This window comes from Chelonoidis abingdonii, chromosome 1 (assembly GCF_003597395.2).
Source record: "Chelonoidis abingdonii isolate Lonesome George chromosome 1, CheloAbing_2.0, whole genome shotgun sequence".
Lineage (NCBI taxonomy): Eukaryota > Metazoa > Chordata > Testudines > Testudinidae > Chelonoidis > Chelonoidis abingdonii.
Window position 1 is genome coordinate 78818799 of NC_133769.1, and position 25559 is coordinate 78844357.

Consider the following 25559-nt stretch of genomic DNA (forward strand, 5'->3'; position numbering starts at 1 on the left):
AACTTCAGCTATCATCAGTTATTAAAAAAAAGAGGAGGGGAAGAGCAGGAAAAATAGGTGAACAAGGTTGGGTGGTTTTTGTTTTACATAGGAAAAATATTTTCTTTCCATCTTTGTAGACTGCAAACAGCAGAAAGGAAAAACTCCCCTTCCCTAATAAATAAATAATGAGAGCACAAACCATAAGAACACCTTTCAACTCAGACCAAGCTTGCTACAAACTTGTGAAAAGGCAGAAATATCACTGAAATCAGTTTTTCAACCTTAATCATAGTATTTGTAACTAACAAACACTACTGTTAAATAAGCAAATGTAATTTTCTATTAAAAAGATTTTTACAAAAATAAGAACTTACTAAGTCTTCTCTGTGTTCTTCCTTCACTCTATTTTGTGTATCTTGGTGGATTTTTTTGCTCCTCCCTTCCATTCGTCCCTATGGATAGAATAATTTTTGAGCTTAATAGTCCAAAATGTAAAGTTGGTAGTCAATTTTCTCTAAAACAATCTCTCTTTTCTTCAAGGCATTCTTCTGATTTTTCCTTAGTTTCTTAAGATGAAAACAAGTTAAATGTAATTAACACAGATGAATGTGTTCCATTTTTAAAAAATAAAATAAAATAAAACAAAAACTGCCCAAAATTAGCATGGGAGGAAAAACTCAGAAGTTTTACAGAAAAAGCAGCTCTCTAAAGGTGTTACATGCAAACTTTGCGCAAGCCAGCAAACAGCTGTATGTAATTAGCCAATTAGAAACTCCAGCCTAGCATTCTCATTAGGAAAACAACTGTTATTTCTCAGCTGGTGATTAATGCAGCAGGCCAAAGTATATTCTAGAGCTACAATAAAGCAAAGAGATGGGCTTCCAGCTAAGTTCCCCCAAACCAAAAATATTAAAGTACAAAGCTGAATGTTTTCTGTGCTGCGACCTTATGGCCTTCAGGCCAGTAAAATGGTTAAGGTACCAGAGCAGGAGTCTTGAAACCTGAGTTCTATGCTATGGACTTGTAACTTCCGTGTGCTTCAGCTTCCCCTATCTATAAATTCAGGATGATGTCCTCTTTTGTCTTGGAAAGGAGCTGAAGGGGTTAAAGTGTGTTGATACATTGGTGTTAAGTGGGTTTTCTAATCAAATTAAGATTACTTGATTGAACAGAAGCACTTATTGTACTTCTCTAGACAAGGCAGAAGAAATGCTTTTGGAGAGGGGGTGGACCTGGGCCCAGACCTACAAAGGGATTGGAACACTGACTGCTTAACTTTTAGGTGACTAGCCACTCAGAATATGTCTACAGTGCAGCTGGGAGCAAGCCTCCCTGACCAGGGATGCAGAATTGTGTTAGCTTGGTTTAAGCTAGCCTGCTACAAATAGCAGCGTACAGATTGTGGCTCTGGCATCAGCTTGGGCTCTCAAGCCTACCTGACTCCTGGGTTTGACCTCAGGTGGCTAGCTCAAGTGTCTGCCAGAGCCTCACACTACTATTTCTACCATGCTAGCTCCAGCCAAGCTGGGACAAGTCTGCAGAGCTGGCTCCAGGTTTTTTGCCGGCCCAAGCCAAAAAAAAAAAAAAAGGGAGTGGGGGGCACGGAGTGCCACCCCTTGAAAAGTGCCACCCCAAGCACATGGAATGCTGGTGCCTAGAGCTGGCCCTACAAGTCTGTCTACTTACACTGGGAGGTACACTACCAGCTGCAGTATAGACATACTCACAGTAGAAGCCACAAACCCAGGGTTAGGCACTTACCCTCCCTATACAATGAGAGGGGAGCTAGAAAGGCACCTGAGAATGGAATCCACAAAAGCCAGCCTGCTAGGCAGGGAGCTGTGTAAGCTAGCCAATAACAGATGCTGAGGACAGGAGTGTCCTAAGTCCCACGCGTCTCTGGGATTTAGGTACCCAAGTATGGGCTGCAAGGAAGCACCTATCTCTGCTTAGGATCCACAGCTGGGAATTGCTCTGTTGGAGTCAGGTACCTAAGCCATTTCTTGTAAGAATAGGTGGGGCTGCCTAACTTCACACAAAACAGCCAAGGAGAAAGGCAGAGGCCTCTCACAGCCTGCAGCCCCGTGCTTAGAAACCTCAAGTGGAATGTGGGAGACTGGTTCAAGCCCCCTTCCAACCGAGAAGTGGGTTGACCATAGACTTTCCACATCACACGTATGTGCCCTAACCACTGGACTAGAGTCATATTCTCCTCCTCTCTCTGGCCCAATGCACATTTAATTTTTTGTACACAGTGGAACAACTTCAATAAGGGAGATTAAAAAAGCCTCCACATCAGAATACCTAGTAGCTCAGTGGTTAGAGTACTCACAGGAGAAGTGAGAGTTCCCCATGGGCGGTGGGTAGGGGATGCTGGGAGAGGCTGTGCCTTCCCAAAAAGCCAGGCTTGGCGCCGCCCACACTCCACCCCGAGGGCCCTGCTTTGGTGTTGCTGTTGGGCTTCAGGGGCTGGGGCCATGCCGCCCACCTTCCCAGGACTGGGAGGGCTGCAGCACCACTGTACACTCTCCCTCCCGGTGCTCTGGGGCTGTGAGGGGAGGGCTGCAGCAGCACTGCTGCATGCTCTCCCTCCTGACACTAGGGTTGCCAACTTTCTAATCACTCAAAATGAACACCCTAGCCCTGCCCCTTCGCCAAGGCCCCACCTCCCAGCTCACTACATTCCCCATCCCTTGGGGGTTTGCTTTCCTCTACCCTCACTCACTGGGCTGGGGAAGGTGAACAGGAGGTGGTGAGGGCTCCAGCATGGGGACAGAAATGAGGGGTTCAGGGTGCAGGAGGGGACTCCAGGCTGGGGCAGGGAGTAGGGGTGTGGGAGGTAGTGAGGGCTCCAGCTAGGGTTGTAGGCTCTGGTGATGAGGGGTTTGAGGTGTAGAAGAGGGATCTGGGTTTGGGGAGGAGAAGCAGGGTTGGGGCAGGGAGTTGAGGCTCAGGCTTACCTCGAGTGGCTCCTGGTCAGTGATGCAGTAGGGCTAAGCCAGGCTCCCTGGCTGTCCTGGCTCTGCTCCCCAGAAGCAGCCAGCATGTCTCGCTCCTAGGTGTGGGGAACCAGAAGGCTCCAAAGGGTGCTTTTGCCTGCAGGCACCATCACCCCCAGCTCCCATTGGCCACAGTTTCTGACCAATGGGAATGCGGAGCCAGTGCTGGGGGTAGGGACAGTACATGGTCCCCCTGCCTAGGAGCCGGATCTGCTAGCTGCTTCCAGGGTGCAGAGCCAGGACAGCCAGGGAGCCTGCCTTAGCCCCACTCCGCCACCAACCAGACTTTTAATGGCCCAGGCAGAGGTGCTGACTGGAGCTGCCTGGATCTCTTTTCAGCTGGGCATTCTGGCTGAAAACCAGACACCTGGCAACCCTACCCGGTGCTCCTGGGCTGAAGCAGCCCCTCTGTGCGCTCTCCCTCTGGCACTCTGGGGAAGCTTCAGGCCCTAGCCAACTTGGGGCGGGGCCCAGCAGGTGCTGTTGGTGCGCCTCTGGGTTCTGGGGCATGTGGAAGGGGGAGGACCTCATGTGGAAGGGGTGGAGCTGGGGGCTAGCCTCCCCCAACCAGCAGTTTACATGCTTCATATGTAAATCCATTTTCATTGGGGGCTAAAGCTTATAATGGAGACCTCTGTCCCCTTGAGTAGTTTATGTGGAGTTAGATGTGCTCCGAGCCCACCTATCACTTCCAGACCTGTTGGCAACATAGATGTAGCTTGCCCTAAATCTCTTCACTAGGCCTGAGGATCATGCTGGGGTTTAGTCATCTGAGTGTCAGCCTGAGGGAGAGAATGCACCCTACAGACAGAAACTGAGGCAGTTAAACTTTTGCTGTAAAAGTCCTTAAGTGTCTATTGTGGAAGCTGAATAGGAGTTTTGTGGATGGCAATGGTGCCTAACCCCTGGATTTAGGCACCTAAATCTCTCTGTAGGTCTGAGCCCTGGCACATGGGGGAGAGAAGGAATTCCAATCCAAACAGGGGTGTGATATAAAAAAAATACAAGGAAAGACTTATTGTCATAAACAGATAAGAAAAGTTAATAGCACAGAAGTACTTTATATCTCTTTGACTGTAAAGGGTTAACAAGTTCAGTAAGCCTGGCTGTCACCTGACCAGAAAACCAATCAGAAGACAGGATACTTTCAAATCTTGAGGGAGGGAAGTTTCTGTGTGTGCCTGTATTTTTGGTTGTTCACTTTGGGCTTAGAGGGACCAGACGTGCAATCAGTTCTTCCAAATGATCCCTGATACAGATTCTTTAATTCCAAATCGTGATACAGATAGACTAAAGCGAGGTGCTTATGTTTTTTTTCTTTATTTGCAAATGTGATTATGGCTGAAGAGCTTTAATTGGTATTTCGGCTTGTAAAGGAGTTCAAATTTGTATTTTGTTTGTGAAAATTGTATGTTGTACTTGAATACTAGGCTGGGAGGGTTTCCCGTGTCTATAGCTGAAAGACCCTGTACCTATTTCCATTTAAATTTACAGAGATAAGTTGTTTATCTCTGTAATAAAAGTTTCTTGTTTAAGAACCTTGATTGTTTTTTTTATTCTGGTGTGAGACCCCAAGACGGTCTGGATTTATCAGGGAATTGGTTGGGGAGCAGAAAGGAGGAAGGGGAAGAGAGAGCGCTAATTTTCTCTCTGTGTGGATTTACGTTTCTCTCTCAGGGAGAGTCTGGGTGGGGAGAGAGGAAGGAGGAGAAGGTGAATTTCCTCTTTTCTTGTGATTCAAGGAGTTTGATCACAGTGATCTTCACAGGTAACCCGGAGGGAAGCCTGGGAGAGTTGGTGGTAAGTGGGGAAAGGGTTACTTTCTTGGGTTTAAGATCCAGAGGGTCTGGGTCTTGGGGGTCCCCAGGCAAGGTTTTGGGGGGACCAGAGTGTACCAGGCACTGGAATTCCTGGTTGGTGGCAGCGCTACAGGTTCTAAGCTGGTAATTAGCTTAGAGGAATTCATGCAGGTACCCCATCTTTTGAACGCTAAGGTTCAGAGTGGGGATTTGTGCCATGACACCTATGAAGGCAAGGATGAAGAATTTGAACTTGTACAGTTTTTCCTTTTCTGGATGAAGAATTTTCTGTATCATGTAGAAATGCCCGATACCACAATAAGATCTTAGTGCTCGACAGAACTAATTATGTGCTTAAATTTAAGCACGTGGATAAGTTGTTGTAAAACTGGGGCTTTAAAATGTATTATGCAACCAGTTTCCAGATGTTTTTTTAAAGAGACAAATTTAAAAGGTAAGGTCTACATGAGCAATAAATAGCTGAACAGAAGGGGGAAGGACTTGACAACTATTTTCTCTCTCTGGTTTAAAAATCTTAAAAAATAAAATATTTCTCATCTAAATGGTTAAGATACTTAGCTTAATAACAATTACAAAGTAAGCATGTATATTTGCCAGCTTACTGGAACCTGTGCTGTTTAAATAAAGGCATACAGCAATATGGAGTTTATAGGTGGCATGTGCTGGCCCATGAGCTATGGGTGAAATCCTGGGCTTGTTTAAATAATGAGAAATCTCCCATTGCCTTCAATGGGATGAGATTTTGCCCTGTTTAACCTTCCTTAAGAATCATTCATTAAAATTGTTTGGCATTCCCTTTTCTGGATGAGATTCAATATCTGGATACCTCAACTGACATTACAGTTACTAGCATTTATTAATTAGCATCATTCTCTCCCATCTCTGTAAAACACAATAAAATCCTTCACTCCTTAGTTTATCACTTTTGTATGAAGTACTAGATATGTATAAAAAGTGGGTTTATTATAATGTAAGAAAAATGAATTTGATAGCAGCTAACAAAATAACACTAAACAGATGGTCCATATTTTAAAACCCCGCTTGTCTGCCAATTTAACACACATTATTTGTAAAAATAAATATCATACTGACTGTACACAGAAGCTGAATACTTTAAATAATTAACCACAGAAGGGAGAAGAAGCTAAGAACTGAAACTGTGGTTATAATGTTATTTCAAAGTGAGGGTGCATTTAAGGTAAATTTTATGAGTAAAAGAGCTTTGTGTGGGGAAATATATTGAAATCCACTTCACAATCCATGAAGTTCCACTGCCTGCTTCCCAGTCTGCACCCTTCTTCCACTGGCCCACTCAGCCTGGCTTCAAGATGTGCCTCTATACGAAACTGTTTAGAGTTGGAGTGTAAAGTGCATGAGTGTTCTGCCCTCTGGCCCCCCATCTATAAAGCTCAGAGAAGGGCCCTCTGCTGGGGCGGATATTTCACACCTAAAGAAATGCAGCAAAGTTAGGCCCCTTCACTATGCCAGGGCTTCTGCTAAAATCTGGAAGATCAAGAGTTGTCAACAGTGGAAATTCTAGGTGTCATATTGCCTGGGGTGGTTCATGACAGAGTGCCAAAAGCATGTCAGCTACCCCAGACTGGGGGTACATTCTATAATTAGATTTCACCAACCCAGTAAAAAATGTGAACTCCTTTGGATCACTGTAACACTCTTACCATGGAGTCACAGAGAGTCCCTTAGACTCTCCAGTGTATCTTGCCACCAAGGCAAGCTGGACTTAGTGATAAGTGGTCACTTACACCAAAAATTGCTAATTATTCAGGTTCCCCCCATCCCAAGAAACCATCACTTACCCCAAATCAGTTTGTACCTTAGATCTCATACAACGATCATGTTTATAGCCAATCTTATAAGTAAGTTAATTAAGGATTCATTAACTAGGAAAATGAAATGAGAGAGTTATTTACAGGTTAAAGCAGGCACCTTGAATGCACAAATGAGTTCAATCTATGGTTCCAAAAGGTGAAAGCAATGTAATAATTTGTCAGCATTGACTATCTTTTCAGGGTTTAATGCAGGTCAACCCAGGGAATCTCTGCTTCTTGTTTCTTAGCTCTAGCCCTTGTAAGAGCAAAGAAAGGAAAAATCTTGATGTCAAGTACTTTTATTTTCCTCTTCCAGCATTCAAATTGAGGGGATAAGACCTTTTGCACACACTTCTCCTTAGGTGGATGGGGCAATCAACAAGGCTTTTGTCCTTCAGTGGCCCACTTAAATTTGATAATATTCCTGGTTGGGCAGGTGGAGCCACTCTTCCCATCTGAGCTCACAAGTTCAGAGCAGGTATTTTTACAGTTATAAAACAAACAAATATATTTCACCATGTAGCATGGAATAGATATTACAAGATTAATGCACACAGCAACTTACAAGCATTTTATAGAGTCCAAACAATCCTTACAAGTCTAGCACCGGAATAATAGTAACATAGAGGTGAGCTGGGTTTCCAGCTCTGAATTTGTCACTGCTCAGTTGACACCTATAGGCTTGGCAGGAGTTGACACCTGGTTTACCAGCAACACACCAGGACTCCCACATCTCTACCAAAAAGACCATACATAACTGTGACAGGGACCTCTCACTCCTTCTTCTGCTCAAGTCCACAAAGCCCTCACACTTTTATGCTAGTAAAACACCTGGTGCATTTATTTACAATGTTGGTTCCACTACCCTTATACAATATACAGCCCTACTCCTATGGTCTTGGGGAGCCCTCAGCTCCTGAGGCAATCAGAAAAAATCAATCACAATCACTCTCACTCTTCCCCTCCTACTTCCTTCCTTTGCCTTTTTGTAGCCTCTGCCTAATGCTTTAATTAGCTTTCCAGGTCTTCTCCACCCAGGGTGGAGAAGACCTGGAAAGCTAATTAAAGCATTAGGCAGAGGCTACAACTCTACACCATTAAGCAGAGGCTACACCATTAGGCACAACTCTTATTAAGGAGGTGTGTTCTGCAGTGTTTAATTGGAGTTGCCCTGACCAGAGTACTAGCTCAGCCATTGCTGGCCAGCAGAAGTGGGTGGGTGAGGTTCTGTGACTTGCAATGTGCAAGAAGGTCAGACTAGATGATTATGATGGTCTCTTCTGGTCTTAAAGTCTACAAGATTTGCTGTGGACATTAACACATTGTTGCCCAGCACTCTGTCACAGTAACTTTGACTCTTGTCGTCTAAAATTCTAAAGACAAATCATTTCAGAAGAGACATGGAGGGGGAGAGGGCAGGGCAGGGCAAGGCAAGGCAAGGCAAGATCATGTAAAAGAGTAGCCCACAATTACATCCCACTAGGGAGGATGGTGAAATGGCCAAAATTAAAAGAGGCAAAAAGAAATGAAAAAGAATGAGTTTGGTGTTCATTATACTGGCCAAGAAGTCCAGAAATAGATGTTGGACTGGCAGACAGAGATACAAGTTTGAAACAACCGAGAGAGGTCAGATGCCAAGAAATATATTTGCAAGTTGTCAACACAAAGATGATAGACTAAAGCCACATGATTATTTATCTAGCATCAGAGGGATGCAAGTTGCTTAAAATACATGTAGGAATATACGGTCCCTTGCCCAAAAGAGCTCACAATCAAAATTAGATGGATAACAAAGAAAATGACTTCTACAACTGGTCACAAATTCTTTGACAAAACAGTTTCGTTAGAAAATACCAATTTTTTTTAAGAAACATCTTGGGTTCAATAAACTTTTCTTGAATCACAGACAGGGGTTCCAATAGAACCCTTCCAGGTTGCCTGGCAGGCTGCTAGGGAGCCTGAGCTTCCAGGTCTATTGTTTTAAGACAGCTCCACCATATGAACTGCCCCAGAGCCAGGGACCCCAGTGCTTCCAGATTCCTGAGTCAGCTTGCACCCCAGGATGCTGCGGAACCATATCAATGGCAGTCAGCAGCTGCTGAAGTCCTGTGGAATATATTTCATTTAGAATCATCCTGTGTTGGTGTTTCCAAAATAAAAATATCATGGAATTTGAGGTTCATGGGAAAATTTTGAAAGAAATTGGTTTGGTCTAAATTGGAATGAAACCAGATTTAATAGTGTTAAAATTTCCTGTGAAATGGAAATCCTGTGTTTCAGCCACCTCTAACAACAATGGATGACCAAGGTTGCATTGAGGGAATCCAGGGCCCAACACATGCTAAAGCAAGGGACCCATGGTTCTGCCTCTGTGCCCCAACTCCTTGCTTAGATCAGCAGTGGCAGAGAGCCCCAATCCTCCCACAGAGGCAGGGGCAAAGTGGGGGCCATTTCTCTCACCTGAAGTGGCAGGACCCCGCAGCCTCAGACACAGGAGGGCCCCTCCTGCCTTCTCAGCTAGGAGGAGCAAGTGTGGATTCTGCAGAGCTTTGGCCAGATAACCTGTGAGTTGGAGTTAAAGAAAGGAAGGTAATCTGAAAAATGTTTGTTTTGGACTTTTGAGTTCTATTTTTGACAGACTGTTGCCAGCCTGAAGAGAACTGGTAAAAGGTATATTAAAGTTTTAGTTTAGAAGGTCGCTGGAGAGTTAGTGAGTTCTTAAAGGAGGGCCCAAATGAAGTAGTAATTGCAGTGGGATGGCCAGAGAGGCAACCCAAGCCACGAGAGGGTGCTTGGGAGGCATTAAGTGGCTACTGTACTACAGTCACATTTTCAAGCTTTTCTTTGCAACCATAACAGCTAGACACTTTAAAAGAAATTAAATTCAAATTTTGATGCAATCACAAGACTCCGGGACCTGGAACATGGGCTTATGATACCTATGCTTTATCCAGCATTGCTACTACAAGGGGAGGGAGGAGAGAACAAGGAGAAAAATAATGCTGCTTGTGGGAGAGAATATTTTCCAAGAGGCAGGTCATTCCATTTGTTTTTTCCTGTTCTTTTAATGTTTTGTGTGAGAAAAAGAGCAGTTAGTGTCAGAGATAAGACTAGTGATGGAAAGCCAACTGAGAGATTTGTTCTGAAAACCTGAAGGAGGAATGGAGGAGAAATCAAGATTTATTGACAGCAACCTCCCATACATCAATAGGGGACTCAGAAGAATCTGGAAGAAACTGAAGAATAGCATGGGAAATAGTTAAACATTTTGCCCATCTTCCCCATCCAAATAGTAAAGTCTGCAGCAGCTAATCCAGCTAAAAGGTAATGCAACTGTGCATTCTTAAACATTGCCTCCATGATGCAGAGGATGGCCAATTACTGAAATCAAGAGACACATTATTGGCAACAAACCAGTCATTCTGAGACTCATTTAAATCATCTTTTTGTCTCTGCAGCCTGGCTCCCTGCAGATACCCTTCCAGGGATGAGACAATTTTTCAATAATCAGATTAGTTGAATGGTTGTTGCCATACCTTTCATACAGGTATTGCATACCAGGATGAACTGTCACTTACCTTGTTTATTTTTTATTGATGTACTGCTGGTGAAATATGCTAGTTTGATCATCCTAGAGTCCTAACTCCTATTAGTCTGCAAAAAAGTGCAGCACAAGAAGCAATAGTGCAAGATTAAATCATTTCTTCCTCCTAGTCAAGTCTAAATTTTGGCATATAAGAAATTATAGAATACCAGGGTTGGAAGGGACCGCCGGAGGTCATCTAGTCTACCCCCTGCTCAAGGCAGGAGCAATCCCTAGACAGACTTTTGGCCCAGATTCCTAAATGGCCCCCTCAAGGATTGAGCTCACAACCTTCAGTTTAGCAGGCCAATGCTCAAACCACTGAGCTAGCCCTGCATAGGATAATCCTAGAAGACGTCTAACCCCATAGCTTCCTACAGTCCCCTGCACTCACTTCTGATGTGGCTCTTCTTATGCTTGAGGACAACTAGCACATCTATTTGTTGATTTTGATATAGAAATTCATTAGCTTTGGCACCTTTCCTTTATATAGTTCCTGATTCCTGCTCTATACCCTTTTAACAATCCCCCTAAATAATAGTCCCTCAGGATGGATTATTTCAAATGAGCAGATTTCTTTTAGTATATCTTACTATAGCAATATGAACCATATTCCCGATTAAGTTAAAAAAGGTTGCAAGATTAAATTTCAGTACAGCATGCTAGATATTTACTGTGGTAAGTACTTATGCTTAGATGCATATTTGCTTCACATGCAAATTTGGTAAAGATCTGTGTTGATGACATCTCTAGTTGTATTCTTGCAGATAGCAAGTGAAAAAATCCAAATTTAGGAGCTTATATTTAAGGATTTTCTTTCTATATTTGTCATGTCAAATAGCACAAACATCAGATTTTATATGTTCTGTAAGATTGAATATCGTATCAAAATGCATTTTTCTGATCAGTTGATAATATTAATAAGCCACTATCCCTGTGTAACTGATGACGCAGGCATAGGATTTTGCCAGTTGGCACAAATCTTCAGCTGGGATAAATTGTCATAGCTCAATCGCCTGAATAAATTAATAGATTCTATGACCAGAAGGGACCACTCTGGTCATCTGGTCTGAACTTCCGCATAACAGGCTATAGAAGAAGATCTCTGAATTAATTCTTGTTTTAACTAGAACATATTTCCCAGAAACAACATCCAACCTTGATTTAAAAATTACCAGTGATGGAGAATCCACTACAACCCTTGGAAATCTTTTTCAATGGATAAATTACCTTCACTGTTAAAAATTTACACCTTATTTCTGGTCTGAAGTTGTCTTGCCTCAACTTCCGGCCACTGATTATTTATTTATTTCATAACTTTGTCTGCTAGACTGGAGAGCTCGTTAGCAAATATTTGTTCCCCACATAGCTACTTACACACTTAACTTACACAAGTCACCACTTAACATTCTCTGTTAGACTCAATCACTATAAGCCATGTTTTCCAATCTTTTAATCGTTCTTATGGCTCTTCTCTGAACCCTTTTCAATTTATCAACATTCTTCTTGAATTATGGATACAGTATTCCAGTAGCAACTGCACCAATGCCAAATACCAAAAGATAGCATTAGCCCCTTTGGCCACATCATTGCACTAGGAGCTCATGTTCTGCTGAATAGCCACCATGACTACCAAGTATTTTTCAGTCACTGCTTACCAAGATAGTCCCTCATCCTATAAGTGTGGCCTAGATTTTGTTTTGTTTTCATTGCCCATATTAAAATGCATATTACTTGCTTGAGCTCAGTATCAGTGATCTGTCCTTTTCATTATTTACCGCTCCCCCTAGTTTTTGTGGTATCTGCAAACATTATTAGTAATGATTGTATTTTCTTCCAGGTTATTGATCAAAATATTAAATTATGTAGGGCCAAGAATTGATCCCTGCAGGACCTCAATACAAACACACCTGTTTGATGTCATAATTCAATGACACTATGACACTACTACACAGCAGCTGAGGATCTGACCCTTAGTGTCTGAGGATGACCGTTGTTTGTGGGAGGATTGCATTATTGACTAAGAACAGAACTAAAATATTGGGTTACCTTCTGATTTCAATGTAACTCTATAGTGTAGGATTGTTCCTCTGTAACTAGGAGAAGAATTTGGGCCACTATATGCAAAGCAGATCAAATAAATATAGAAATGAAACACATGAAGTTAAAGTACTGGCACCACTGCTGCCCAAAGTCAACAGAGTGTATAACCTGTGTCAGGTATATAGCTGCAGAGACAAAATATTTAAAAGTCAACAGAGCTGTAAACTAGCAACCCCAGATTAGGAAAAAATGCAACAAAATTTCCCCAAACTAGTACTAATGCAGCATTATGATTGTGAGATTGAGAACTCAGAAATCAAGACATTTCAACAGATCAAACTGATCCAACACCATTGATTTGACCCCATTACACATATTGATATTTCTATTCCTTATTTTGGTTGATAATAGCAATATAATAAAGTATTATTTTAAGTATACCATAAAACATCTAAAATGTACCATAGTAAATATGGTATCTTTGGCAATTCCTAATGCAAAGACAAACTGTGGAGTGATTGATCTTGAGCCTTAATATTGTACTAATGCTAGTTCTCTTGCATTCAGTATTTGATGTGCTCATGAAAATTTTCTCTTCCACTAAAGCTGCCTTTTGGAAAGAGTTTGGAATTCATCCACATTTATTTGGTTTCTGATAAGTTTCCCCCATTGGTTTGTATCTTTCATTCTCTCTCACCTCAATACTCACAATTAACACATCTAAAGCAGTTAGCCAGCTCTGGGTCTTAGGAACTGTAAATCTTCATGTTTTATATAAAATTTTAAGCACGTCATGCTGTCAGAGAGAATATCTGGGAAACTAAATTTATGTAGTCATATTTACTTAGTGTCTTTTCAGAGTCTAGGTATTGTGGAGTCATGAAATTCATCCGCAAATACTCATTACGTCAAATAACCTCAAGGTGATATCAAACTTAAGAATTTAATAGCTAATGAGTTATACTAGATAAATATTAGTATGTCATGTTAATTTAGCATTTCACAATGTGTCACTCTTTATAATTTCAATATTAAACCAAAGAATATAATAACCCAGTTAGCCAATTAATGCTTTCAATTGTGTATTTTTCAGCAATTCAAAAATTTCTTGGAAATAAGGGAGTATATTATGGTATTTATATTAAGTCTCATGTCTTCTTTCAACATTCTGTCATGTTGGATTCAAATCTATCTTGGTATCATAAAGAAAGGCTCCCCCCCTTTAAAATGATGTGCTAACAAAAGAAGTACTCACTGATGAAACCATGGTTACAATGAAAATAAGTTGATTCTGCTCAATTTGTTGTGTCCTTCATTGTGGGCACATGTCTAGCATTCTAAAGCACCAACACTTTTCCTCTGGTATGTTGAAAAAGAAAGTTTTTTGAGTTCAAATGTCTAAATATGTCCCTATGACTCACAGTTAGTGGAAGAGGAGCAAAAATAAGCACCTTGACATGGCATCATTTCTTTTTTGTGAAAACATATCAGTTATCATTCTTCGTGCATACTTGTCATACTTCAAAGCCAAATCAGAACAAATATCTAGATAGTTTTCTCCTTAGATCCGGGATTAACAGTCAGATCTGAAATCAATGGGTCTACTCATGAAATAAGTTACTACTCAACAAGAATAAGGATAGTAAAAACAGATCAACAAATACTGCACGAAAGCATGTCTCATTTCAAAACAAATTAACTATCTTCTGCATCATAACACAAGCTGCAATAGAAAAACTTAGTGTCTCACATTCAGGTTTTGCAGGACACAGGTTCCTTTAACCTCACAACTATTTTTTTTAACCTCACAGGAACAGGTCTTGAATTATATCTACATGCACTTGTATTCCACATGGGCACTTTTCAAGTCAGATCTGGACACCCTCGTTCACACTGCAGTAGTATGGCAATCTGTGATTAGTCATGTCTTGAAAGTCATGATCAAATTGTGGAGTAATGAACTACGCAGTATGAGTAAGAGCACCAGAGTTTAGCCTTTAAGTAGCAGAACCCTTCATAACAGGTTTTTGTTTTGTCTCCTCTTCCCCCACACCTCCCACCTTCCTTCCCCTTCCCCCTAACCTCCCCCGTGGGTAGGGGCTGGTTGGTGTAGGTGAACATTGATATTCATGTCAAATTCAAGCATTGCTTGGTCAAAACAGAAAATGCTGTTCTGTTTTTCCATCATAAAATGCTGTTCAGCTCTCCTGAGAGAATTATTTAAAACAAACAAACAAACAAAACATCAGGCTGAAGTTTAAACAGCAGATCAACAGTTTAGTGATGAAGGACACAGAGGCTAAGGAGGTTTTTCATATTGGAAGAGAAAATTTGCCATACTAGAGCAAACCACTCATCCCTCAGGGAGATGGATTATGTACACTGACAGGAGAATCCCTCCTGTTGACATACGTAGTATCTACACTGAAATGTCACTGTGCCACTGTGGTATTTCAAAGGTGGACAAGTCCTTGAAAGTTGCTGTGGATTAAGGTAGGTTGTAAATTTCAAGAGCAATCACTGTTCCTGAATAACATCAGGTGTGGACACTGCTATTTTGCAACAAGAGTTCCTGTTTAATTTAATTCATTACAAAGCAGGGCCATATCTATGCTTGGCTCGGTGTTCAGCCTTTGCAGTTATTACATTGCATCTGGGTGTCCACACTACGCTCCCTTTGGTCTGTGGTGCACGACCTCACGAGGAGCGTTTGTATCAATGCAGATAGTGTACCATGGGTAGCTATCCCACTGTGCAACTTGCTGTCTGCCATCTGTGACAGAAGCATAGATCCTGCACAACTCTGCATTATTACGATGAGTGTTGCGAACATGGGCTGCCTGATCCTGCAGTATTTGTAGAGCCACAAGAGGACCTGCGGGGAACATGACAATTCCTTGGAGGCTAAATTGCTATGGGACATAGAAAAAAACAATTCAGGGTCATTGGCAGTGTTCACTAAGCAGCTATAGATGGTGGAACGCCAGTTCTGGGCCTGAGAAACAAGTACTAATTGGTGGAATCTCACTGTCATGCAGGTTTGGGATGATGAATAGTGGCTGCTGAACTTTCGGATGCATAAGGCCACATTCCTGGATCTGGGTGCAGTGCTTGCCCCAGTCCTCCAGTGCAGCAACACCAAAATGAGAGCTGCACTGACAGTGGAGAAGCAAATGGCGATTCCATTGTGGAAACTTGCAACTTCTGAATGCTACTGATCAGTCAGTAATCAATTTGGAGCTGGGAAATCTGCCGAGGGTGCTGTTGTGATGCAAGTGTGCAGGGCCATGAATTGCCTCCTGCTATGAAGGACTATGACCCTGGGAAATGTGCAGGACATAGTGGACAGTTTTGCAGCAAAGGGGTTCCCAAATTGAAGTGAAGAGATACATGGCATGTATATCCCCATTTTGTTACCAGACCACCTTGCCACGTAGTAAGTAAGTCAACAGAAAGTGAAACTTAATGAATAGAAAAGTAGCCCTAACAGATCAGATAAGGTACATTTTTTCACATATGGAGAAGACAGCAACAAATTTCATTTTCTGACTGAAATCTTCAGGCTCCTTTTTTTTCTGCAACCTAGAATGAATGAACTATCTGGCCACCAAACTGGAGCAGTTTAAGTCTCTGCCTGTACAAAAGGAAGATTTTGTAACAGGCTTTGGTCATTTGGGAGTGTGACGTTATTGCGTGATACTCAGTATAGCAACAGGGAGATGGAGTGAGTGCCTGTTGGGTCAGACACAGGTGTAAAGGTGCTAATCTTTAAAACAAACAAATACTTATAGACAAGCCTAATAGACCTTAACCCTCACACCAGCTTCTAGCAAGAAGAAAGCAGGCCTAATGTGCTATAGAACAAGCTACATCAAGTGCAGAAAGATTTTAAGACACTACTAGATTTTCCTGAGCCAAGTGGACTAGAGACATGTCTGACCTCATACTCTGAGAAAAACGTGGTAGGGAATCCACAGGAAATGAACGGAATCCACCTGTGGCATGAGTAAATAGTTTCTGGAAAGGCAAAAATACTGCTTGCTAGAACTCCCTCAAGGGGAAAATTGAATCTATAAGATTGAAAACATAAGCATAGAGTAGTCATTTCAGAGTACAATAGAACTAAAACATTCTCATGACTACTTCAGTTAGTCAAAAGTAATACTGCCCTGGCAAGGTACCTGCTTGCTGGAGAGGCAAATGACATTCCAGAATGCAAATGTAAACTGGTTCCAGTCGGTAAACAAGGACTTGATCTAGGTGTCCGTACGGAATCAATGATTCATGAACTTTTGAAGAGTGGCAATCCTCTAAAAAGTGCCTCCTTAAAAATGGCATAACAGATTTCATGAGTATTGTCTCTCATTGATGTCCATATGCAACAAGGATTGCTCAGAAGCAAAAAAGGTAGTGGTTCTGACTACCTCTGCTTCCCATTCTTCCATAACACTGACAGGCAAGCAGTGTGTTCTTCCTGATTCATCATTCACCACCAGATTTTGCAATTGGAACATTGGTTTGACTTTTTTTTTTAATTAAGCCAAATCAGAATAAGGCAGTGGTAAACCTACATAAGTGTGACCACACAAAGGTTTGCACCAGCATAACTAAGGTAACTTAATAACAAATTGTCATTAAAAAAAAGCCTTAGTTAATAATTCTATGGAACATGTACAAAGCCTAGAAGTCAGCTAGCTCAGTTTTAGCTGTATTTGACTCTGTGGGACTAACAAAAGAAAAGTCATCACAATAAGTGGTTAAGACTCCAAATATACAAAAGTTGAAGTTCTGTTGAGAGAAAGATGCCATCTTTATACAATCCATTTTCCAAATCCAGCTATTCTTTTATTATATACAATTCTGCTGCATGGAGAAAGTATGCAACTTACTGGTGAAGAAACAGAATGATAGAAAGCAAGTGTGTGCGGTGAGAGGGGGAAGTGAAAGGGGGTCTGATTGTCTCATTTGTGGATATATGGGTCCAAGAGTGGATTTTTGGAAACAGCCTTGCACAACAATTTAACTGAACTTAGAATAAAGGGGGGAAAATAAGCTTCCATCTCTCTTGACCTTAGCTCTATGGGACAGAGACAGATTTGTTTGAGAAGTATGTGTGTGTTTCTATCTAATCTATCTCTCTAGAGAGAGAGAATGAATCAGAAATATTTTAGTTTAAGGAAGTATTATTACTAAAAATGGTGGGGCAAATTCACTTCTTAGGCCTTGTCTATACTACCACAATAAGTCAACCTAAATTATGCTACTCCAGTTATGTGAATAACTTAACTGAAGCAGTGTTGACACCAAATTGTGTCAACAGGAGACACTCTCCCACTGACCTTCCTTACTCTTCTCGGGAAGCTGGAGTACTGGAGTCAATCGGAAAGCACTCTGCCATCGACTTAGCAGGCCTTCACCAGACCTTCTAACTCAACACCTGCCACATTGATCGCAGCAATACCGATTTACCCATAAATGTTGACAGGGCCTTACTTACATTAATATAACTTAGAATTTGGTCCAGAAAGGACCACTTAAATCAGTGGTGTAACTCCATTGACTTTAGTAAAGATGAATTTTGCATTTTATACATTTTTGCAGCTGGAAAATAATCTGCCCTTTCAATCATAGTCTTTTCGAGTTCAAAAAAATGTAACTCAGGGGAGGTATGTGGGTGTGATTTGGGCTATCAGTCAAAATTGCTTACTAGAGTTTTAAATCATGAACACTCTGTATGATTCATTTAATTCCAGTACTATATTATTTCTACAGCATTTGTCACAAATTGTATGTTTTATTTTGTTTCATGTGTAGGAGAGTTCTTGTAAAAACCTTTGGTTCTAAATCTCTGTTTCTTGGAGAGCACTGTAGAAGCATTTTCATTCTTACCTCACTGTGTTGGAAGTGGGAAAGGAGGATACTGTTTTCCGATCAAATGTGTACAGACTCAAAATTCAGTAATAATTGAACACATTATGCAAATTTCCCGTATTAAAAAGTGGCATATACATTTTACTTTGCTATATATATACTAGGATGTTGAAAATGTACCAAAAATATTCTCATGGTCATGAGAGTAGAACATCTGAATGACCCCTAATGCTCAAGCAGTATGGAGGCATGAGGCATAATGCCTTCTGGGGTAATGGGTAGTCTTTGTTTATTGTTAAAAAGGTGCAGCTTGCTCTGAGTAATGATCTGGGTCACACTCTCCAAAGAAAACCCCCTCCTTAGGGACACTGCATACTAGCAGCAATGCTGGCTGCAATCCTGGTCCACTCTCCATTGCCTTCAGTCAATTTGACTGCCTTGTATACAGAGGGAAAGGATGGAAAGAGGATCCCTGAAACCACTCTCCACTCTAGGGCTCCATTCAGAACCAGCCATAATTTGGCCCTAAGAGCTTTAGGTTTTGGAAAGAACAGACATTTTTCTCAATAATTTTGTTTGATACAAGGCACTTTTCACCTGACCTGTGCAAAACTTTCTTAATGAAACCTGAAGCTTAGGTCAGCTTTGCTGAAATGTTTGTGAACCTGAGTTTAAATCATATCCACAATTAGTTATGTGGAAGTCAGGCAAAATTATTGATATCACTTGCATTTTACTTTATTTATGGATTCACTAAGTAAACATTTGGGGTTGAAAACCCACATGAACAAATCCATCAAGTTTCACACTTTTCTACTTTCCAATCTGAAACAGATAATATTGCTCTGACAAATAAGGCCTCAAAGGCATGTCAGTGTTTTATGGTTCTATGACACCACAGAATATTTGCCAACTTTGTCATATGCTAGCAGTAAGAATCTAGCGGTTTTATCTGGGCATTGAAAATAAATCTTTATTGTGCTACACTTTCTTTCAGCTACAGCTCTAGTTGACTAATTTGTCATTTTTTTCGTGCAAAAAAAGAATTAGTCATGAGTAAGGTAATGAGCCAAACTGTGTGGGTGTATCACTGCCAGTACCTAGGGCAAAATCAAAATATGCTTATCACAGCTTCAAAACCCCAATTTACATGTTTTCTCTCTTGACAGTCACAAGATAAAACAGAGCAGGATGTGGACTCAGTACAAGAAGAGAACATTACATGCATTTAATACTTGACTCAGATGCTCTGTGATTGCAATATCAGAATTGAAACAAATGCAAGTTTTAACAGCTGCTGTAAAGGTGGAAAAAGCTCAAGTGACTTAAATCCACAAATTAGTTCACGCTGTATATGCTATGTATATAAAATGAACAAGTTGAAAGATGCTCATTATACCCACTGGCAGTTTTGTTCTGAATCCAGAAAAAGACTAGTATATTCAGTATATTGTTGAGCTGATAATGCTAGGTAACAAGGTAGAAAGTATTTTAGTTGGAGTCTGTATCATAAAATAGATTTATCCAGGTATTATATAGCCCTCAAAACTGTAGCATAGTGACACATCATTGTCATTCTAAGATAAAAGCAGGCAGACACTGAATGTAAAAGCTTCTGTTGCTCAGGCAAAAAGCTAAACTATGGCTTTAACTATCTATGACTTAAATGATTCTGTATGTAGTTGATGAAATGAATCAAATATTTCCTTTGTACCAGGATTTGAAATGATTTAAAATGAATATGACAATTTTACAAATCATTTACCTGCAGAATGATTCAGAACTGTTGCAGGCAACATTCTTTTCTTTCCTTATAGGGACACACACAAGATATACATAAATATTGATTAATATCCTGTAATATATGAATCACGATTAAAAAAGATTAAATGACAAACCAAGAGAGAAATGGTAAGAAGTACAATCCCATAGATCACTAAATGCACTGTGGTAGTGAAAGCAGAGGAAAAGGTAAGGAATGATGTGCTTTAATGTTTTAATCTAGTCACAGTTTAAATCAAAACTTAGCAACACTATTTTAAAAATAAAGTACATAAGATGAGATGACTGACTAGTTTCTGGGATACAGCAGTAAAGCTATGGTGTGCAAAAGGACTTAAGCTGCAAAGAGGAGGAAGGATTATCCAGTGGCTAGAGGTTGCTCTCCTTAGGACTGCAATGCCTGAGGGCATGTCTACACTTACAACATTGCAGCTGTAGCTGCACTGCGCCACCGTAAGACTTCAGTGTAGACACTCACTACAGCAATGGGAGGGAATCCTTCCATCGACCTAGCACTGTCTACGCTGGGGGGTTAGGTAGGCATGGGGCATGGCTACATTTGCATATGTAGAGCGCTTTGAGTTATATCAGCCTTTGGAGAGCGCAGTAGGGAAAGCGCTGCAGTCTGTCCACACTGAAAGCTGCAAGCGCACTGGCATGGCCACATTTGCAGCACTTACAGTGGCATTGGGAGAGATGCATTATGGGCAGCTATCCCACAAAGCACCTCTTCCCATTCTGGCGCTGTGACTTGTGAGAAGGGTGAGGGGCATTCTGGGTCCTGTCCCAATGCCCCGTGATGCGTTGGTTCGCATTCCAGCAATCCCTCTGCTTCCGTCCACTTTTGGTGCCATCTTTCAACATTTTTTGTGCTGTGCACTCTGTCTTCCCTTTAAGTCTGCAGGAATGGAGCCCAAACAGCTGAGGAATATGTTGACGAGTCTCGCCAGCACGTCACCTTTGGCTTTTGAGTTGCTCCTTATGATCCAAACTGACAGTGAGGACTCCGATGATGATATTGACTCAAGTAACACATACAACATGAGATTGCTCGTGGCATTCACAGACATGCTCACCACCATGGAACGCCGCTTTTGGGCTCAGGAAACAAGCACCGAATGGTGGGATCACATTGTCATGCAAGTCTAGGATGATGAGCAGTCTAGGGTGGCTGCAGAACTTTTGGGTGAGAAAAGCCACTTCCATGGGACTTTCAGAGTAGCAGCCGTGTTAGTCCGTATCCGCAAAAACAACAGGAGTACTTGTGGCACCTTAGAGACTAACAAATTTATTTGAGCATAAGCTTTCATGGGCTACAGCCCACTTCTTCAGATACATAGCATAGCCCACGAAAGCTTATGCTCAAATAAATTTGTTAGTCTCTAAGGTGCCACAAGTACTCCTGTTCTTTTTTCATGGGACTGTGTGATGAGCTCGCTCCCACTCTGCAGCACAAGGACACGAGATTGAGAGCTGCCATGATGGTGCAGAAGCAGGTGGCTATTGCAGTCTGGAAGCTGGCAACTCTACACAGCTACCAATCGGTCGCTAACCAGTTTGGAGTGAGAAAGTCTACTGTTGGAATCTTGTTGATGCAAGTTTGCAGGGCCATTAACTGCATCCTGATCAGAAGAACTGTGACTCTGGGTAACGTGCATGACATTGCGGCAGGCTTTGCACAAATGAGTTTCCCTAATTGCAGAGGGGCATTAGATGGGACTCATATTCCAATTCCAGCACCAATCCACCTAGCCTCCAAATATGTTAATTGGAAGGGGTATTTCTCCTTGCTTCTCAAGGTAGTTGTGGATAACTGTGGGCGTTCCATTGACATTAATGCAGGCTGGCCCAGAAAGGTGCATGACGCACGCATCTTTTGGAACACTGGCCTGTTCAGAAAGCTGCAAGCTGGAACTTTTTTCCCAAACCAGAAGATCACTGTAGGTGAAGTTGAAATGCCCATTGTGATCCTTGGAGACCCCGCTTACCCTTTAATGTTGTGGCTCATGAAACCGTACACAGGGAGCCTTGACAACAACAAGGAGCGGTTCAACTACAGGCTAAGCCAGTGCAGAATGATGTGGAGTGTGCTTCTGGCCATTTACAGGGCCACTGGCGCTCTCTATATAGGAAGCTGGACCTGGCCGATGACAGCATCCCCTTGGTTATATCTGCATGCTGTACCCTCCATAACATTTGTGAAGGGACGTGAAAAGATTCACTCACACATGGACCTCCGAGGTTCAACACCTGGAGGCTGAATTTGAACAGCCAGAGAGCAGGGCTATTAGAGGGGCCCAGTGCGGGGCTGCAAGAATTAGGGATGCATTGAGGAAGCAATTTGAGGCTCAAAGCCACCAGTAATGTCTGGTGCACGGGAGTGAAGTTCAGTGGTTCCAACGTTAGTAGGAATTTGTGTTTGCTAGGCTGACTTGCAGTGCCTGTTGCTTTCCTGGGTTAAGGTATCTTTTACTTTATGCAATAATAAAGAATGTTTTCAAAGCCAAAAAATCCATTTATTGAAAAGAAACACAACTGCTTGGGAAACAAAAAGGGCAAGGGGGTGGGGTGGGGAATGGTATAATCACAGATTTGCTGTAATTACTTTTCTGTCTGGAGTGCTGTGCAATGAGTGCTGCACTTCAGGATGGCTATACTTGGCGCTCCCTGATGCTTATCATACAATCTGTACTTTGCTGCTGGAATGCTGGGCTTTTGTGCTGGTGATCCGCATTCTGCTGACAGATCCTCCTTTCACTCTCCCTCCACTCCTGCGCTTTTAAATTCTCGTTAAGTGACTACTGCGTTACTTCATGCAGCATGTCTTCTTTGCTTCTGTGTGACCTCTTCCTGATTCTTTGCAGTCTCTTGGCCGGTGATAACATGGACAGCTAGATCTTAAGGTTGTATCTGTAAAGGCAAAATGCAACACTTAACAGAGGCAGCATTGTTAACATGAGACAGAGCAATGATTCCCCTATACTTAAGGAAGGCAAGCACAGTCAATAGCATAATTTGCCTGTCCCAAAGCAAGCACACACAACCCACGGGAGCCCCAAAATGGTGAGTAAGCACAGGGTTAAGGGGGACTGATTGTTTCATGGATGTATTGTCCTCTAGGTTTCTGTGCTATGGGGAGAGCCAACAGCTGTAGCGGGCCCCTATATGAACACTGTCCTCACATTTTCCACAGGAGTTCGTCCTGGAAGATATCTCGCTGCTGAGGGTGACCTGGGAAGCAAGGGAGGGTCTTCTACTACAATGCGGCTTCCGCCCTGGCTCATATGCAGCTTGCCTGTGTGCAGCAATGGTCCCCCCACCCCTCACAACACAGTGGAGCAGACATGTTAGCCTGACTGGGACAAGGACCGCAGTGGCTCTCCTAAGAAACCTGCGTGAGCGCATTGCCCAAGTTCTGGCTGAGATGTTTGAAGAGATCACTGGGGCTTTCTTACCACAATGTGACAGAGCACATCAACGCCCTATTCTGCATCTAGGCATGCATGCAGCCCTAACCCTCCTCGCCCCAAGAGCCCACACCGGATAACTTTGTTCCCAGAATAAAAACTGCTTACTGGGAACCTCCTCTGGTGTTTGTCCTTCCCCAAGCACTGGCCGCCATGACTGGCTATCTTCCTCCTGGCTTCAGAACAGCTCCTGGCTGCATGCATCTAGGGATTCCAGGGTGTTTTCCTCCACCTCAGCACCCTCTCTCCTGCTTTTCTCCTCCTCCTCCTCCTGCCTTGTTGAACTGGGCTCTGAAGTGTCCATAGTGGTCCTCGGAGTGGAGGTGGGGTTGCCCCCAAGTATTGCATCCAGATCTTTGTAGAAATGGCAGGTCACGGGGGCAGCACTGGAGCAGTTGTTTGCCTCATAGGCTTTGTGGTAGGCATTCCGCAGCTCCTTCACTTTAACCCTGCACAGCAGTGCATCTCAGTAATAGCCCTTTCCATCGTGTTCCTTGATGTCTGCCCAGAGGTATCATAATTTCTATGGCTGGAGCACAGCTGGGACTGGACAGCTTTCTTCCCCCCAAACATTGATGAAGTCTAGAACCTCGCCATTGCTCCATACTGGGGATTGTCTGGCTCGTGGAGGCATGGTCAGCTGGAAAGATTCACTCAGAGCACTCCACGCCTGGCTGAGGAAACAAAATTTTCAAAATTCCCAGAGAATTTAAAGGCCACATCTGACGGTTGGTCACTTGAAGGCAGGACAGTAGAGTTCAAACTGATGACCAGAGTGGCTAGAACAGGTATTGTGGGACACTTCTGAAGGCCGATCAGAGCGCATTAACAGACCAGGGCATCCACAATGGCACCACGGCACTCCAGTGGGGCACATCAAACATTATTCCACTCGCTGAGGTGGAGTACCAGGAGTTAGAGTGCTCTACGAGTCTTGCCAGTGTGGACGCGTCATGAGTTAGAGTGCACTGGGCTACTTTAATGTGCTCTAACTTGCACATGTAGCCATTCCCATAGTTATGCCTCTCAAGGGTGTGGATTTTTCACACCTCTGAGAGATGTAGCTATGCCAATGTAAGTTTTCAGTGTAGATAAGCCCTAATTCTCATTTTCAAATGTGACAAAGGTCCTTAGGAAATTCCAGCATGCACTAGTGTGTGTCGCACACTAACTAGCCAATGTGGATTCTGAAAAGTTCCCTAGTGTGGATTAATGTAGCCTATTAAAACTGGACTACATGAACATGCACTGGGAAACTTTTAGTGGGCACCAGCTGGGTCCACACAGGCCAGTTTGTGTGTGCACTGGAATTTATAATCTTCTAGTGCAAACAAATGTACCATGTAGACAGAGCCAGTTCTAGCCTATTGGGAGCCGTAAGCAGGAATATTTTTGGACCTCCCTGCCACCACAACACTAAAACAGGCAAGTTTTTATAATAAAAAGTAAATAGGGGGCCACTTAGCTGCTCAGGGCCCTAGGCAATTGCTTAGTCTGCTTGTGCCGAGTGCCGGCTCTGCATGTAGACAAGCCTTAAATCCCAATTATTTTCAATGAGATTGAGGCTCCAGGTCATAAATCAATGGTGCCTAAATACCTTTTGAGGATCTGGGCCCAAGTGCTTAAGTCAGTCTTGAAAATGGGACTTCCTTTTTGCCACATTAAGTGGAAAAACGCCAGAATACCCTTAAAAATCTGGGCCTTAGTTACTATGTGCCTCAGTTCCTCCCCTTTAAAATGGAGATGATAGTGCTTCCCTATGTTACAGGGGTGTTGTGAGGATACACACATTAAAGACTGCGAGGTACTCACATACTGTGGTGACGGGACCATACAAATATTATCAATAGAAAGGCCATGGACAAGGTGAATCTTCAGGGCTAACATGAAGTTGTAAGCAGTTAACTGCAATCTCTCTCTCATAAACAATAACAATTTCATCTAGGATCTGATTTTGCCCTATGTGGGAAACTTTATTTTCCCAAAGATTATCTTGTTGATCTCAGGGTATGAACAGAGGAATGGTACATTCATAGGGAAACCCAGAGCCACTCCTACTCCTCAGGCATCTGTATCAGCACCATTCTCTGGGGAGCTGTGTTTCCTGCCTGCACCTAGATCAAAACACTCTTCAAAGAGTAGGATAGTATCATACCAATATCTAAGATAATGATGACAGTGTC